General features: G+C 37.0%; 1 long non-coding RNA gene across 1 annotated transcript; it reads left to right on the forward strand.

The window, feature by feature from the left end:
- Window positions 1-1,280: 1,280 nt before the first annotated feature.
- On the forward strand, window positions 1,281-5,396 carry LOC113235033. Its single transcript, XR_003310837.1, has 3 exons — window positions 1,281-1,377; window positions 3,955-4,017; window positions 5,326-5,396. It is a non-coding gene; the product is annotated as an uncharacterized LOC113235033 (long non-coding RNA).
- The last annotated feature ends 1,520 nt before the right edge of the window (window positions 5,397-6,916 follow it).

The following is a 6,916-nucleotide window of genomic DNA, read 5'->3' on the forward strand; positions in this document are numbered from 1 at the left end:
GGATCAATTGTAATGTGAATGCACATAAAGCGTAAACTCATAAACATTTTATTGAATAATTCATGCCTCTAGTGACGCAGGTATTGGGTTCCATTCTATATAAATATTGTTCTGTATGTGCGTTTATTGTTTGTTCTTTTTTGGTGTTTGATTTTTCTGGAACTATAGGCGGAAACCTATAATTTTTGTAATGGCGCCAAAAATTTACAACAATTTACGGAAGTTACACTAAAGTCTGAGAAAAACCTTATGCTATTTAAAAAACAATTAAACAAGTCTAGTAAAAATCTAATTTTTGACATTGGACGTTATTGACGTTATTCATGTTACGATATTATTTTGACATCTAATTACCATTAAAATCGACCCATGTAACTATCATCGCTTTTAAATTTTAACCGACTTATTAAATCCATGTGTGCACGCTCATGTAATATTATTGAAAAACGGAACATGTTACACCTGGTTTAGTCTGTTGAAGTGCATGTGAGTGAATGTATTCAAATTTGTATGCCTACTGTTTGGCCGGACAGTGAAACTATACGTATTTTGTATATGTCAGCTTCTATATAACCTGTGTTTCCACAAATAAATGATGAAAAAGAAATTATTATTATTATTATTATAATTAGCCGTGTGTTTTTTACCCCTGTTTTTATAAAGTGTTTTGAAAACTTGTTTTCCGTCAACGAATAAATAAATAAATAGTTAGGTGCTCTTGCATGACAATTACGTGTCATATACAAAAAAATGTGATTGAAATGATCACTATGATGTATAAAGTGATAAAGTGATTGTTTACATCTGAGACCATCAGGCACATAGATTTAGTATATAAGATGTGATTGCTTCTGTCAAGAATGTTGATTGTTAAAATCAATTTTTAATAGAACTTGGGTAATATTAAATTTTCAGTAGGTAAATGGTTCATGTAGTATTTATTGCAAACGAATCATTTCCTACATAGGTAAGTAGTAAGGCTAGTAAGTAGCTCCTTAGTACATGTACTTGTACATGTACTTGTCCATGTAGTTGTAGGTGGACACTTCTACTCTTTAAAGGGATTACTCACGAAGCCATAAGTGTGCGTTCGTGACCCGTTTGCTGTCAACGGCGCATGCTTATGCTTCACATCGTCTGTGAGTTAACTTAGCTTAATTTAATAATAGTACTTGTAGTAAGGTTAATCTTTTACCAAGGGCGCAGTGGACAGTCTGCGGTGTTGGCTCGTCGTGGTTCGGTCGGGTAAATTGTTGCTACGGCATAATTGGCGATGAGCGAACCCCCTGAGTTAGTGGTGGATACTTGCAATGGTTTGGACCATGAGCATGATGCGGATGCCGCGACTGACGTGGTTCATCAGAACGGAGATGATGGGTACGTAAACTACACTTGATATTGTATGACTAGATATGCTATAGCTAATTAATGTAGCTCATTTATGTTCAAGAGCTAAATAAACAGCAATAATTTCTTAAGAAGCCATAGGTACTTATTTCATGCGCTTTGTATATTTCAGGGTTCCGAGGCAAAACTCAATTGTGTGAATTTTCGTAGAATGAATTATCTAATTCATAATAGTGTAGTTTTTGTAACTAAATCATTTCAGTTTTACGTTAATAAATCTGCTTTTTTAATTCCACCGTAGTTAGAGCATGAAAAGTACACTATAATGATTGATTTTACGAAAATTTACTCACGTTGGTGGCTTTGTCTTGAATATGCAACTATAAAATTACGAACGCTTAATGTAATTGACATGCATATTAGTAAAAATCTGCCGTCCACGTGTAATGATATAGATGACGCAATAGTGGAATGGTATGTTATAAATTTACACAATATCTATCGCGATAACAATCGCACTTGAGCGCCAATCTTTAGATAACGGCGACCTTTTTCAGATTTATATGGGTGAATCAACTTTTTTATCGACACGCGGCTGTTCCTAACACTTTAAATTAAATTTTAAAGTCGGCTAACATGTTTATAATGAAAATCTATAATCTAAAACACTGCAATTTGTAAATGATTAGCACTAATATCAGGTTTCTTACCACGGTATGACTTCTTTTCATTTTCCTGATATATCGGAACGGTTGCACTCTCCATGGTCACGGGTTGACTAGACGGCGGCAGATGACAGCTTTAAGAGCAGACATATCTGTCTACCCTCTTGCGCTGTCGACGACTACCTTCATCGCGATTTGTTGTGGCGTTACCATTATCATTCACTTTTTTCACACAAACCACACTCACTGTATCCATACGCAAAACTGAACTCGAGGTGTTTTTGTTTTTATTACTGCACGCACTAAGGACCGGATTCCATGCACTGGATAGTTTAAAACCATCATCACGGTTAAATGTTTTGTACTTCGTGATCTCGATGGCTTCTCGTATCAACCGTGGTATGTAGTGACGTTCTGTCGAGAGTACCTGGGGGCTATGCAACTCGATCCAGTGGTTAGTGTCAGTCTGTGTGAGATGTTGTGCTATAGTCGACTTCTGTGCATCATTGTTTTTTACTGCTCGTATGTGTTCCTTCATACGATCGACAATTGTTCGTTTAGTCCGACCGATATACGAGCTCCCACAACTGCAGTTCATTTTATAGACACCCGGTGTTTGTAATAAGGAAGGTGGTCTTTTGGTGAACGTAACATTTTTCCTATTTTGGTTAAGGAGTGAAAACAGTTTTTATGGCAAACTTCCTTAGCAACCTGTCTATTTTATCTGTCACCCCTTGTACACATGGCAGAAAAACTGGTAGTCTCTGTACGTCAATTTGCTTCTTCCTTTTGTGTATTGGTTTAAATGTTTTTATTTTGTATCCATTCTGTCGCAAAACCGTCTTAACGTGCTCCTGTTCCTGTGGTAGGTGGTGTGCATCACAAAGATCATAAATAAGCTCTATTGGTTAATGACCTGACGACCGAATGTAGGCGTTTTGAGTGATGATGTGAAGTTGCATGTAAATATTTGTCCGTGTGAGTTGGTTTTCTGTACACAGAATGACCGAGTGAACCGCCTTGTCGGACTTTGACCAATACATCCAAAAATGCAAGCACGCGATTTTTCTCAATTTCACAAGTGAACTTCATTTGTTATGGGTGTTGTTAAGACGTGCTAAATAATTGTGCAATTGTGCAATACAAAATATCGGGAAAATGAAAAGAAGTCATACCATGGTAAGAAACCTGATATTAGTGATAATCATTTAGTGAATAACCACGAAAGTCTTAAAATCTATACTGTAATTTGTAGGTCTAAACCGAACTCCAAAAAACTATCCGATTTTTATCACGTATTTATAAAAAATGCTTATATTCAATTTATTTAATTGATAACGCCATAGAACTTCAGTCAGTGTTCCATAATCGTGAATATTTTATTAAAGATTGATCGTACCAAAAATTATTGGATGAAAGAGCTAATGATAAAAAACCTGACTTTTTTCGATAAGAGCGTAAACGGGAACAATTTAGGTTTTTCACGAATACTTTCGTCGTTGCACATCTTAAGATATACAAAACTAGATATGACGACCTATCATAATATCAAATCACAGTGGAATGATCAAATACCATTTATTTTTTATTTGTACATTCATTAGAGTATCGGCAAAAAATTTTTTGATCCACGTTCAGTATTCTGTATGCATTTGTGACAGCGATAATTTTTTTGAGATTTTTTTTAATATTCAAAATTGTTACTTTCTTAAATTCTTTAACTTTTTTCATAAAGGTGTTTTTCTATGATCTCGTTTCCATTTACATTATTGGCATGAATTTTACGTGTCTAAATGCCTTCATTCCTGCATTGAAATATATTCATAAACGGAAGAAAACGTGTAGCAAAATTGGCTAATAATAATAATCATAATGCACTTTTCGCATTTGTGTCGTGTAAGTACGTACCTAAAAAGCTTGAATTGGATTTTTCTATTTGTAGATTGGCCATTGACCCCAAACTGGGATGCCGTGTACATTTTCCGAGTGACGTCATTCGAGAAACGTGAGTTCAATTCTGCTTGAACTAGCTTCTTACGCCTTATGACGTTACTGTTTGACACGGATTTATACAGCGACGAATTGCACAAGTACCTAATGCATCATTCATTAATTCACAGCTCTTTTACTTCACATAGATTATATGCCAACTTGCATGAGTTTCTGTAGAGACACTGCCTGCGGTTGACAATTTATTGTTAAGTGTTGTTATGTTGTATTTACACATATTTTCCATCTAGTAACTTTGACACACAAGTTACATATAACCTTTTTTTTAAACGCGTTACTTTTAAAACTTATTGTTAAGACACTTATTAAAATTGGGTTTGGTGTAAAAATATATAGTACTGGTAGGTATGTTTACGCCGATTTCTAAATGATGAAGCATTGACTAAAATTAGAATTATAAGTCGAATTAAATAACAAAGGCTTATGTCCCTCAAATTTGAGTGAAATTTTTAATTGTTTATATACGTTACTTTGTATACATCTTCTGATGATTCTGGGCATGTGTCTTTCAATGCCTTTCCATTCGCCAAGTCAACTGGTTGATAACTTATTCTTTGAATAATCCGTGAAAGCCGCGGATACCGCCGTGATGTCGTTAACAAATGAAGTGTCGTTTTACCTGTACAAAAGTCTCAAGCGTCACAAGTCCGTGAGTTAGATAATACTTAATATCAGTGGCATATAAAATTATAATATGACGAACGTACTTAAATCACAATAATACGCGGTACCAAAAGACGTCGACGGCGGCGTCGCGTAATGGCGTTCATTGACTGTCCTGCTAAATAATCTCAGTGCAGAGGTATTAAAAAACCGGCATCAAATATTAAGGAATATTATGAAATGAGACTACTGGGGTACCCTCTTTTCAACAAAAAAAGGATCATCAAAATCGGTTCACAAATGTGAGAGTTATCGCGTAAAATACATACAAAAAAAACATACAGTCGAATTGAGAACCTCATCCTTTTTTTGAAGTCGTATTTAAACGTAGAATATCATAGTTTCAAACTAATGTACTAAAATTTTTGATTGTATTTTTTTTTTTTTCATTTTGGAATTGGTTATTATTTTATAGTAGTACAATAGTCGAATCGATCTATCTTAACATTTATAATTCCAGTGTCTTTTGAGAGTACGGTCAGCGGCCCTATGCGCAAGAAAAGATGCATATCGTTATGCAATATTTACAATCACTACGAAAATACTAGGTAGAGAAAGAAGACTCACGTATCTTCGCCTATTTTACAGCACAAGTACGAAAGCTGAGTATGACAATATAATGCTTCTATATTCTTTGCAGGTGAGTACACGAGATAATGAGACGGTTTCTTGGAAGAAAAACAAGTCCCGGGATTAGATTAGTAATATACGTACTTGAACATTTCCAAGTGGAAAAGGGAGGTAAGAGATAGAATGTATAAGGTATCTACTTGTACGGTTACGGCACTTAAGTTTAATCTAATTAGGAGTTTGACTTTTTTATGTAAGATAGGCTTATTTTTGAACACAATTGACAGCAACTGTTGGTACTAGACGATACCTGTTCACCCTGAACTTCGAATGTCCAGGTGGTATCCTTTGGAAAATGCAAAAAAACAAGGCCTAGATCCTTAGGGATCCTAATCCTCCACACCACTTTCTTGATTCGTTTAATTTGTTTTTGGCTAGTAAATTATTAATAATTACCTTAATGTCCGTATATAACGTGTTACGGGAATAAGTACGTTTGTATCATTGTTACCAATCTAAAGGAGCATTTTATATTAATTTAATTTATTTATTTAATTCAGGCCACATAACTCATATAATCTATACCTTAAGGACTAACGTACAGACAATACAATAAAACACTATATTTACTAAATAACTTATCTACACGAATTACACTTGTCGGCGACCAGTGGCGCAATTTGGTGTCAGGTCTCCCTCAGGAATCCTTTCGGCCAAAAGGCCTCCTTCATGAAGATCGACAGATGTTCGGTTGGCACTTTCACCACAAACGAATTTAAATTCACATTGTGGCGGGACTTCAAACGCTCGACTGTCAGAGTGTATTTGGATTTTACCTTGATGTACTCCACTCAGATTTCGTGGAGTAATGCAGTTGCGACAGGTGCAGCGGCGTTGTCGTTATGGTCGGATGTAACAGAAAGTTCGATCCTGTCGGTGCTGTGCCACATAGGCTACGGCTGGTGGGCTTCCTCTTCCTCTTCTCCATCTTGATGAAACCGTCCTCGTCGCACCGGTCCGTCTGCCTCTGTAGTTTTGCAACTTCAGAGACAGGCACACGAGGTTTGCTTTTTCCCTTAGCAGATGGCCGCCGCTCGATTTCGCAGTGGCGGGTCGGTTAGTTGAAGCGGCTACTTGACGTGCACACGCGTGACAGGTAGCGGGGTGAGGTGCATTGATTATATGCCGACTCAAAACTGCAGATGAATGCATCTTGCGCCCCATTACGCGTGTTTCTGCTTTTATTTAGAGGCTTGTGATGACGGACATACCGAGGCAGCTTTGCTTAGTAACGCAACTTGGGCACGCAGCTCCGTGCCAAATTCGGCTAGACTCGACATTCAGGGACGTAATGCCCCTGAAAATGTGGACGTAATGGCCTAGTGACTTCCACGTGGTCGAACGTGATGGGGGGCAGCTTATGCAGCTCATTCGCCACGAATGTAGGCACGTCGTGCGGGTTAGTCTCCTTCAGCAGTGTGATAATATCTCTTCGTGGTTAGTGGTTAGTTAGTAGGTTATAGTCTCTTCTCTATCGTGGCTCTTCTGTTCGGCTTTACCGAGGCTCTGGAACAACAGCATCTTGCCATGGCAAATCTTATACTCATTGAAATTCGATTTGCAGATCTGCACAATACTGACTTCGTCTATGGTGACGACGA

Source organism: Hyposmocoma kahamanoa, unplaced genomic scaffold, assembly GCF_003589595.1.
Source record: "Hyposmocoma kahamanoa isolate Upper Pololo Valley unplaced genomic scaffold, ASM358959v1 87, whole genome shotgun sequence".
NCBI lineage: Eukaryota > Metazoa > Arthropoda > Insecta > Lepidoptera > Cosmopterigidae > Hyposmocoma > Hyposmocoma kahamanoa.